Below are 12,671 nucleotides of genomic sequence, written 5' to 3' on the forward strand. Positions count from 1 at the left end.
CTTCAAGGTCATTAAAGATTTTTGGAACGGCAAGAGTTGATGGTGGAACCATTTTTTTGCTCGAGTGCTTTGAAGTTTTCCTTAATAGTGTGAAATTGAAGTTGATGGAATAATGAATTTTATAGGGACTTTCTTGATGTAAAACTATACATTTTTATTTATTTTTGTTTAATGTGGTATTTCCATTTTTATATAATTTACTACCATTTTAAGATAGATGTACATTTTAAGATAGATGTTTAAATCTTAATGTACTTTTTCCATTTTTAAAAATGTTTATTTCCATTTCTTATATTTTTTATTTACGTAATATCTATATTTATATTTTATATTTTAAAATAGATATTTAAATCTTAATGTATTTTTTCCATTTTTAAAAATTGTGTATTTATTTATATTATATATTTTACATTTTAAGATAGATGTTTAATGCTTAATGAACTTTTTCCATTTAAAAAAAAATTGTGTATTTACTTATTATTATATATATAATTCATATATTATATATTTACATTATTTACTTATTATTTATTTTCTTGTATATGTATTTCCATTTCTTGTACTTTTATTTACTTAATATCTCTATGTTACATTTTAAGATAGATTTTTAAATCTTAATGTACATTTTCCATTTTCTTTAAATTGTATATTTCCATTTGTTATACTTTCTATTTACGTAATATCTATATTTTAAATTTTAAGATATATTTTTAAATCTTAATGCAATTTTCCATTTTTAAATTGCGTATTTACTTATATTATATATTTACTTATTATTTATTTTTCTTTATATTGTGTATTTCTATTTCTTATACTTTCTATTTACTAATAATTTTATATTTTAAGATAGATTTACATTTTAAGATAGTTGTTTAAATACTAATGTACTTTTTCCATTTTTTTAAATTGTGTATTTCCTTTTCTTATACTTTCTATTTGCGTAATATCTATATTTTACATTTTAAGATAGATGTTTAAATATTAATATACTTTTTCCACTGTTTTTAAGTTGTGTATTTCTTTTTCTTATACTTTCTATTTACTTAATATCTATATTTTACATTTTAAAATAGATGTTTAATATTTAATGTACTTTTTCCATATTTTAAAAATTGTGCATTTACTTATTATTGTATATATAATTCATATATTTATATATTTATAATATTTACTTATTATTTATTTTTCTATATATTGAGTATTTCTCTTTCTTATACTTTATATTTAGTTAATATCTATATTTTATATTTTAAGATAAATGTTTAAATCTTAATGTTTTTTTTCCATTTTCAATGTAAAGCGGCAATGTTTAATAGAAGAATTTGGATGTTTACATATTTTTGTTATTTTTAAATGTAAAATGATAATCTTACATATGTTTAATGTAGTATTTTCATTTTTATGTTGTATGTTTACATATATTTATTATTTTCGAAATTATATATAATGTGTTTTTTTTTTATATAAAACGGTAATGTTACATTATGGAGATAAGCCATCTTTTTTTTAAAGTGAAAAATGGTAATTTTACATATGTTTAATGTAGGTTTTCTATTTTTTATGCTGTATGTTTACATATTATTTATAATTTTCGAAAATTAGTAATATTAAAATGTAGAACTATATTTTATGCCACGTGTCATCTTTCGGGAGAAGTTTTCTTGCTGATGTGGACGCTCTATGGAGTCTCAAAAGGTCTTTTTTATTAGTAAGGATATGTTTAATGTAGTTTTTCCATTTTTTTATGTTGTATGTTTACATATTTATTATTTTCGAAATTATATATAATGTTTTTTTCACATTATATATATTGAGTATTTCTCTTTCTTATACTTTATATTTAGTTAATATCTATATTTTATATTTTAAGATAGATGTTTAAATCTTAATGTTTTTTTCCTTTTTTAATGTAAAACGGCAATGTTTAATAGAAGAACTTGGACAAATAGTCAAATAGTTATATTTATGTTTTTTTTTCTTTTCATATAAAATGGCAGTGTTACATTATGGAGATAAGCTATTTTTTTTTAGTGAAATCTTACATACGTTTAATGTAGTTTTTCCATTTTTTCTATGTTGTATGTTTACATATTTTTGTTATTTTTAAATGTAAAATGGTAATCTTACATATGTTTAAAGTAGTATTTCTATTTTTATGTTGTATGTTTACATATTATTTATTATTTTCGAAATTATATTTAATGTTTTTTTTCCAAAATAGTAATGTTACATTATGGAGATAAGCCGTCTTTTTTTTAGTGAAAAATGATAATCTTACATATGTTTAATGTAGTTTTTCATTTTTTTATGTTGTATGTTTACATATTATTTTTTAAAAATAAAAATGTAAAATGGTAATCTTACATATGTTTAATGTAGTATTTCCATTTTTTATGTTGTATGTTTACATATATTTATTATTTTCGAAATTTTATATAATGTTTTTTGTTTTTTTTATAAAACGGTAATGTTACATTATGGAGATAAGCCGTCTTTTTTTTAAAGTGAAAAATGGTAATTTTACATATGTTTAATGTAGTCTTTCTATTTTTTATGCTGTATGTTTACATATTATTTATAATTTTCGAAAATTAGTAATATTAAAATGTAAAACTATATTTTATGCCACATGTCATCTTTCGGGAGAAGTTTTTTTGCTGATGTGGACGCTCTATGGAGCCTCAAAAGGTCTATTTTATTTGTAAGGATATGGTTAATGTAGTTTTTCCATTTTTTTTATGTTGTATGTTTACATATTTTTGTTATTTTTAAATGTAAAATGGTAATCTTACATATGTTTAATGTAGTATTTCTATTTTTTATGTTGTATGTTTACATATTATTTATTATTTTCGAAATTATATATAATGTTTTTTTTACATTATATATATTGAGTATTTCTCTTTCTTATACTTTATATTTAGTTAATATCTATATTTTATATTTTAAGATAGATGTTTAAATCTTAATGTTTTTTTCCATTTTTAATGTAAAACGGCAATGTTTAATAGAAGAACTTGGACAAATAGTCAAATAGTTATATTTATGTTTTTTTTTCTTTTCTTATAAAATGGTAGTGTTACATTATGGAGATAAGCTATTTTTTTTAGTGAAAAATGGTAATCTTACATATGTTTAATGTAGTTTTTCCATTTTTTTTATGTTGTATGTTTACATATTTTTGTTATGTTTAAATGTAAAATGGTAATCTTACATATGTTTAATGTAGTATTTCCATTTTTTATGTTGTATGTTTACATATTATTTATTATTTTTGAAATTATATATAATGTGTTTTTTTACAAAATAGTAATGTTACATTATGGAGATAAGCCGTCTTTTTTTTAGTGAAAAATGGTAATCTTACATATGTTTAATGTAGTTTTTCCATTTTTTATGTTGTATGTTTACCTATTATTTTTTAAAAATAAAAATGTAAAATGGTAATCTTACATATGTTTAATGTAGTATTTCCATTTTTTATGTTGTATGTTTACATATATTTATTATTTTCGAAATTATATATAATGTTTTTTGTTTTTTTATATAAAACGGTAATGTTACATTATGAAGATAAGCCGTCTTTTTTTTAAGTGAAAAATGGTAATTTTACATATGTTTAATGTAGTTTTTCCATTTTTTATGTTGTATGTTTACATATTATTTATAATTTTCGAAAATTAGTAATATTAAAATGTAAAACTATAATTTATGCCACGTGTCATCTTTCGGGAGAAGTTTGTTTCGCTGATGTGGACGCTCTATGGAGCCTCAAAATGTCCCTTTTATTAGTAAGGATTGTATGTTTACATATTATTTTTTAAAAATAAAAATGTAAAATGGTAATCTTACATATGTTTAATGTAGTATTTCCATTTTTTATGTTGTATATTTACATATATTTATTATTTTCGAAATTATATATAATGTTTTTTGTTTTTTTTATAAAACGGTAATGTTACATTATGGAGATAAGCCGTCTTTTTTTTTAAAGTGAAAAATGGTAATTTTACATATGTTTAATGTAGTCTTTCTATTTTTTATGCTGTATGTTTACATATTATTTATAATTTTCGAAAATTAGTAATATTAAAATGTAAAACTATATTTTATGCCACATGTCATCTTTCGGGAGAAGTTTTTTTGCTGATATGGACGCTCTATGGAGCCTCAAAATGTCTATTTTATTTGTAAGGATATGTTTAATGTAGTTTTTCCATTTTTTTATGTTGTATGTTTACATATTTTTGTTATTTTTAAATGTAAAATGGTAATCTTACATATGTTTAATGTAGTATTTCTATTTTTTATGTTGTATGTTTACATATTATTTATTATTTTCGAAATTATATATAATGTTTTTTTTACATTATATATATTGAGTATTTCTCTTTCTTATACTTTATATTTAGTTAATATCTATATTTTATATTTTAAGATAGATGTTTAAATCTTAATGTTTTTTTCCATTTTTAATGTAAAACGGCAATGTTTAATAGAAGAACTTGGACAAATAGTCAAATAGTTATATTTATGTTTTTTTTCTTTTCTTATAAAATGGTAGTGTTACATTATGGAGATAAGCTATTTTTTTTAGTGAAAAATGGTAATCTTACATATGTTTAATGTAGTTTTTCCATTTTTTTTATGTTGTATGTTTACATATTTTTGTTATGTTTAAATGTAAAATGGTAATCTTACATATGTTTAATGTAGTATTTCCATTTTTTATGTTGTATGTTTACATATTATTTATTATTTTTGAAATTATATATAATGTGTTTTTTTACAAAATAGTAATGTTACATTATGGAGATAAGCCGTCTTTTTTTTAGTGAAAAATGGTAATCTTACATATGTTTAATGTAGTTTTTCCATTTTTTATGTTGTATGTTTACCTATTATTTTTTAAAAATAAAAATGTAAAATGGTAATCTTACATATGTTTAATGTAGTATTTCCATTTTTTATGTTGTATGTTTACATATATTTATTATTTTCGAAATTATATATAATGTTTTTTGTTTTTTTATATAAAACGGTAATGTTACATTATGGAGATAAGCCGTCTTTTTTTAAGTGAAAAATGGTAATTTTACATATGTTTAATGTAGTTTTTCCATTCTTTATGTTGTATGTTTACATATTATTTATAATTTTCGAAAATTAGTAATATTAAAATGTAAAACTATAATTTATGCCACGTGTCATCTTTCGGGAGAAGTTTGTTTCGCTGATGTGGACGCTCTATGGAGCCTCAAAAGGTCCATTTTATTAGTAAGGATTATTATATCATGCCACAAAACTCTAAGTGGATTAATAAGATCTTATCTAGGTGTAAGGTGTCAACAATATCTCAAATTTGGAAAATTTTCAGTTTTACCAAAAATTTGATACTATTTTCAAATTTGACTTAAATGATAATTATTTTCATAAATACATTAAATTTGTGAAGAAAAAACTAAAGTAACTCCTCTAAATCATTAATAAAAGTTAAAAATAATTTATAAAACATTAATACACAATCCCACCACTAAATATTAAACCTTTAGAAATAATAGAATGTATTTTTGAAAAATAGTATTCAACTATTGGTATTTTAAGCAATTTCTCCTAAATATAGGTATATATAGTCATGTCCTTTTAATACCAATGTATTGTTATAGAAGTATATTCAATCTTTTATAATACTAACAAATAGATGTTCCTATAGTTGAAGAAGCTCAGTTTTCAGAGCTCTCTTCTTAGGACAAATCATATGCACTTAGGGCAGATCTTCTTCGTAGCCAGGCTAAAAGGTTTAAGAGCATAGTAGCAGTGGTAGATACAAGTAACCACGCAGGTCTTAGGAAGCACTGGAAGACTTGTGTTCCTCAAGAAGTCAAAGATTTGTCTGAGCATATGGTACAGGATTTTGATAACGAAGAGAGCAGTAATGACTCAAAGTTAAAACGTCTGTTATCTAATAAACTAGTAGTAGCGGTTGGTGCTTCATCACTGTCCAAGGCCATCTCTGCTTCTCCTTTCTTCAAGATTATAACTTTCAAAGTCCCAGCTTCACTGAACCTCTTCTTGACACATACCCACAACGCAATGGCATATGCATTACCAAAGTGGCGTATCCCTCGAAAGTGATGGCTCCTGTCAGAGCCGGGGCCGAGGGAAGGAAAGTGAAACATTTCAATGGGGCTCCCATTTTGTGGGGCCTCTAATTTAAAAAAATCATTATATATGTATATAGGTAATTATAGTTATAAGTGTTAAATATATAATAAATCAAAGTAAAAACAGTTTATAAGAATTTCTCCAAAAAAAACAGTTTATAAGAATAATAATAATATCAAGCAGATTTTAGGTTATATAATTTATATATGAATAAATTTTATAATAAACTACTAATATAAGGAAAATGTTATTTTTTGGTTACTAAAATTCTTCTTTGATTTTTCTATAAAGGGAATGAAAGCCAAGTTTGATTAAAAAAAATAAAAATGTTATAATATTTAAAATATATATTTTTCGAATAGGGTCCCCAAAATTTCAAGACCAGCTCTTGCTCCTGTTTTGCTAGCTCTGGAGAAAAATCAACTTCTTTGTCAGCTTAGAAGATCAGAGCAGTGACGCATAGTATTATAGCTTCAGCTGAGAAGACTAGCTTCTCTGCATGAGAGCTGCGTTCTATGAGATAATGAGGAAAAGAAGAGCAAAACCAATCGGTGCCTTGCCATTGGCAACGTTTGGAGCCAGTCTTTCAACTTGTGCAGGACTGCTGTCTCTTCCTTCAGCTCCTTCTATTGCGAAATTGGGTTGAGGGATTCAAAACTTGCATGAGGCGTCTCTAGAAGTGAGGAGCAGAGAAAGCAACAGGATACAGAATGCAATCGAGGCTCTTAGGCAAAAGCTGAAGAAGTTCAGACTTCAATGAAGAACAGAGATTTGACTTTCATTAAAATATTTTCTTTTAGCTACTGTATGTATATATTTACAGGTTCTCTCTTTTGTGGATGCATGTTTCTTGTTGGACTACACTGGTTTGGTTTGAGCATATATATAATCTCTTGATGGTGACAAAAAAACATAAAATGTTGGTTTCATTAGGAAAGATTGAATATCTTTGTATTTACAATGTACCCAAAATCTTATGATTCTTTTTGTCATATAGTTTTAATTTTCTTCATTTACAATAAATATTACTCAAGTTTAAGCAAACTAACTTCAATCTGGTAAATGTTGTTTATTTTATTCTAGATCTTCTGTTATAGATATTTAAAAACTTATGATAAGATGATTTCATCTTGGACACATACTTAAAAAACACAACAACATTGAGAATGAGCATTACAATGTCCGGACTTGTTTTTATCTCTCCTACAATAGTCATTGCACATTGCTTCCCCATTGGGATGTCGCCAATTACACGGTGACAAGACGGTGAAGCAAATCTCTGACTTAATTTCTCCATAACCTATTTATATGAATACAAAGCATTAAATCAATATATATATATATATATATATATATTAATTAAAATATTCAAAATTGGGGTTTAAATATAAACCATTATCTGGAGTAAGAGCGCTGGCTATAGAACGACAATGAAAAGAAGATTCGAGAAAAAGGATAGTAAAAACCAATGTGATTAAAGTCTTCCTTGTAGTAGCCATTTTTATTTTATCTCTAAATTTTTGGATTGTTTTTCAGTTATTCTCTTTTGCTTCTTATGATTTTTCTTCGCACATTCTGATTACATATAAGAACACAAACATACCAATAAGTATTTTCTTTGTCAAATATAACAAAAAAATTCTTTTAGTTTTAAAAATATATTTAGTCAACAACAAATATAGAAAATCTCTTATATATTAATTGAGAATTATCTTTTAAGTTATAACATTGATTACAATGCTTATTTGTCAACATTACAAATTTTTTCAATCTGATGTTCTCAACTGTCATAATATATAGTAAAGTGGAACATTCTTAATTATCTTTTATATATTAACTGAGAATCATCTTTTAAGTTGTAACATTGATTACAATGTGTATGTGTTAACATTACAATTCTTTTCAATCTGATGCTCTTAACTGTCATAATATATAATAAAGTGGACTACTCATTACTCAAATGTTAAAAGAAAATCTACTTCATCTTTTCTTAAATAAAAGTCACATAATTATCTAATGTGATTTTCAATAAATATGAGAATTAATGATAAAAAGAATGATTTGTTAACAATTTGTATATCTTCAATCAATTTTTTTAATTTATATTATTAAATAAATTAAACAATTATATTAATTATATAATAAAATTAGTTTTTTTTTGTATATGTGTATTTTTAATTTTAACGATTATAAATTACTAAAATATTAAAGGCTCTACATTAAAATTATTGTGATCAATAGTTTAATTTTTTTGTTACAAGAAGATACAAATAATCATAAAATTATACGAGTAAAAATCTCATTTATAGATATCAAATATTTATTACATTGAGTCCATAAATATACAAAAATATATATTTTTTGTTAAATATTACCTAATGTTTAGGTTTGAACTTTGAACAAAACAATTTTGTAAACATAAGCAATTCAAGAATTGACCAAAGAACTGTGAAAAAAATATCAAAATAATTAATTAAATTTTAATGTGAAGACTTAGACAGTTAGACCGAACAACAAAAAAATTACAAGAGACACTAGAGCATTTCCATTGCGTTCTCATTAGAATAATCTCATATCCCAAAACTCTGTGCATTAATAAGATCTTATCTAGGTGTAAGTGCATTAACAAGATCTCAAGTATAGCTATATCGTCATATCTTACTTTTATATCAATGCATTGTTATAGAAAAGTACATGAAATCTTTTTTTTTATATAAATCTCGTAACAAATAGATGTTTATGTTTCTGTTTCTTTTTGAACAAAGTACTCAACATCCATTTTGTAAGTTACGTAAACAAGCTTTCACAAGAAAACAGTGAAATATAGCACATTTTACTAAATGTAATGCGTATAGCACATGAAAGCATTATGGAATCACTTCTTATATCTTGTTTATTTTATATTTTCATATTACTATCTTGTATTTGGATCTAATTTTAAATTTCTTCATTTAAAAAAAAATAAATAGTACTAAAACTAAAACAATCTGATAAAGTTTATTTATTTCATAAAAAAATATTAATACTATTTCGAACAAATATCAGTACATTGAACTCAGCGCATACTTATCTTTTTCAAAACAACCTTTAAATTTAGCACGCAGTCCAAAATAATAACCCCATTTCGTACAAAACTCACCGCAACCTACTAACCCTGCATCTTTACACAGCTCTGAGAGGTTGAAGCATATTAGCCGCTTTATTTCAAAACCTATTTATATGAATAAAAATTACTAAATAAATAAATAATCATATATATATATATATATATATATATATATATATTAATTAAAAAGGAAAACAATGTTACCATCATGAAAATGGGATATGAAAATATACCGATATCAGAAGTATTAAAAGTATCTTCATTTTCACTCTATAATTTACTCCAAAATAGAGTGAGAAATAACGTATGAATAACAAATAAAAAATGATTCATGGAATCATTTTTTATTTGTTATTCATACTTTATTTTTCACTCCATTTCTGGAGTAATATGTATGGAGATGTCCTTAGCGGTAGCTATAGTATAACAATAGATAGAATATGCAATGAAGAGAGTAGTCAAGACAAATATGATTAAATTCCTCCTTGTGATATCTATTTTTAAGATCTATATATTCTGAAACTTCTTAAGATTTTTTCATTAACTTTTTATGATTTTTTATTTGCATTATATATCTGATTATATATATATTGTTAACACAAACATACATTTTAAAAAGGCGGAGTATTTTCTTAGTCAAAGAAGAAGAATATAATATCTCCTTTGATCTCCATATAAAATTTTAGTCAAAATTCAAACACATTTTCTTAAACAAAAGCAATCAATAGGAACAATGCTTCTCTTGGATCTAGCAACTTTTAGTTTCGACTTTTTTATTAAAAAAAAACTTTTAGTTCAGACACTTATTGTGGATACAATTTCATATTTCACTCATTCTGTTCCGAAATGTAAGTTGTTTAGAAGAAAATTTATGTTCTAATATGTAAGATGTTTTCATATTTTTATGTAGTTTTAACTTTATCAAAATATGTGTAACCAATTAAATTTAATAGTTGTATTTTGTAATTGGTTGAATGATTTTAATTTATAGTTTTAATAATACTTTTTAGATAAAAAGTAATTTTCTTAATAAACATGTCTTATCTAAAATATCTTATATTGACTATGGACCAAAATTTATGAAGGCTCGATTTTGTGTGGTCGATGTGACTATTTTGGTTTGGTTTGGTTTCGGTTCGCTTGTTCAGTTTCAGGTTTTTTTTTTCCACGCCTAGAAAAGACTATCGTTTCTTCTTAAGAGATTACAGAACTAAGTGTCAGTCTTTCATTGATAAATTCTTTTAAAAATTTTAAATTTTAATTACATAAATATTTTTTCCTTAAATATTGATATAATATTGCATAGGTACTCATAGGGGTGGGCGTTCGGTTCTTCGGTTCGCGGATCGGTTCGTTCGGTTCTCGGTTCTTTTGGTTCTTGTAGTTTGGTAACCATTAGAGAACCGTTAAAATTTCAGGTCAGATCGGATCGGTTCTTTAGGTTCTCGGTTCTTTCGGTTCGTGAAGTTTGGTAACCATATTAGAACCAGAAAAAATGGTTCCAATCGAGTTCGGTTCTTAATGGTTACAAACCGTATTGCCCAAATTAATCTGACTAACTCTAGGGTGACCATGATCTTTTGATAACAAAGATTTACGGGATTCAATTATGGAAATGTTTTCTCGGGGAATCTAAACTGTCAATGGAAACAAAAATCAGATAATATTTTATCAAAAAAATATATTAATAAGTAATTACGTATTCACGTATAAGGTAATTTTAGTTATATAAGGGTTTTTCATCTGGTTCTATATGGGTATTATTCGGTTCTCGGTTCGGTACGGAGCCGGTTCCGGTTCTTTGGGTATAAAATTTTTGTACCCAATTGGATAATTAAAAATTTTTGTTCAGTTTGGTTCGGTTCTTTTTCGGGTCTGTTCGGTTCGGTACTTCGGCTTCGGTATTTTTGTCCATCGCTAGGTACGTACTCAGTTAAAGAAACTCACTACTAATAATGATGTTCTAATAACTTTTAGTTCAGACACTTATTGTGGACACATTTTCGTATTTTAAATAATTGACTGTGGACCAAAATTTATGAAGGTTCAATTTTTTGTGGTTGATGTGAAATGTACCATAAATACTTCCTTACTAGGTGATAACCCGCGCTCTGCACGGAATAAGTAGATTTAAAGATATTATTAATTTGAATTAATATATATTATAAAGGTACATTGCATAGAAAAATGTAAAAATTCTAAAATAACAGTTTAGACTAAAATACCGATTTCACGAACTAATTAAACCTGATTTTTTTTTAACTTGTTTATGTTATAGTTTATTTGTCCATTAGGTAGCGAAAAATAGTCAATAAAAGCTATAAAAGAAAGCAAAAACTAATATAAAATCAAGTATGAATTAAAGATAAAACAAAACATAAGCAATAGAATAATAAATCCTTCTGAAACACAATATAATAAAAAAAAGCAAATTAAAATTGAGAAAAACATATCCGGTGAATAATGTCTTCAAAACTCCTCATTTGCAATCCTACTATGAGCATTAAAAAAGTTAAAACCTTAAGGCATATTAATCACATGACTTAAGTGAATTGTAAAAGAAATGCATTACCTCATTCTAACAATATCCACCATTAGTCTCCACATGGTCTTAAAGGGCTTCAAGTCGGCAACCGAGTTAAACAATGCCATGATTTTTTGATAGATTGAATGTAGTGGTATAATAGTTTTGAAAATGAGACAATTGTGAGTACATGTAGCTATGATGAATTCCTATTTATATATGAAAACATAATTAATCTACAATTAATGTTAAATTTCAATCAGTTTAAAATCGAATTTATGGTGATGGAATTAAAATCCTAAATTGCTCTTATAATTCCAATCAGTTTAAAATCGTGAATAAATCATGTAGTCAATTATTATAAAATTTATGATGATTGGAACTATGATTCAAAACAATAAGCAATTATTAAAAAAATTATGATGATTGGAAATCATGTAGTAAATTCAGCCAATGTAGTAAAATCGAATTATTGTGAAATTTAATTGCATTTATAGCTAGTATGTCAATTATTATAAAATTTATGATGATTGAAATTATTATTCAAAATCGTAAGCAATTATTATAAAATTTATGATGATTGTAAATCATGTAGTAAATTTAGTCAATGTAGTAAAATCGAATTTTAAAAGAAACTTAATTGCATTTATAGCTATTATTGTATTTTATGATCATATTACCATGCAACGTAAAATCGAAGAAGAATAATTTGACAGCGACTTCATGTAAAACATATTTAAAAGGGTGTGATTTACAAAAGACTTATTCTTGGGTTCACCCCCTAGGTGAACCTAGAGGTTCACCAACCAATAGGATTATGTTATTTCAAATTTGATATCTTTTATAAAAGAAAACAAAATATTGTCAAGTTATATT

The 12,671-nt window shown here is 24.5% G+C and overlaps 1 long non-coding RNA gene across 1 annotated transcript; it reads right to left on the reverse strand.

Annotated features, from left to right (window-relative positions):
• Positions 1–7,221: 7,221 nt before the first annotated feature.
• On the reverse strand, positions 7,222–9,280 carry LOC106394821. The gene is made up of 2 exons (XR_001279012.3): positions 7,559–9,280; positions 7,222–7,465 (listed from the first exon to the last, which is right to left on the reverse strand). It is a non-coding gene; the product is annotated as an uncharacterized LOC106394821 (long non-coding RNA).
• Between the last annotated feature and the right edge of the window lie 3,391 nt (positions 9,281–12,671).

This window comes from Brassica napus, chromosome C4 (genome assembly GCF_020379485.1).
Source record: "Brassica napus cultivar Da-Ae chromosome C4, Da-Ae, whole genome shotgun sequence".
NCBI classification, from domain to species: Eukaryota; Viridiplantae; Streptophyta; class Magnoliopsida; order Brassicales; family Brassicaceae; genus Brassica; species Brassica napus.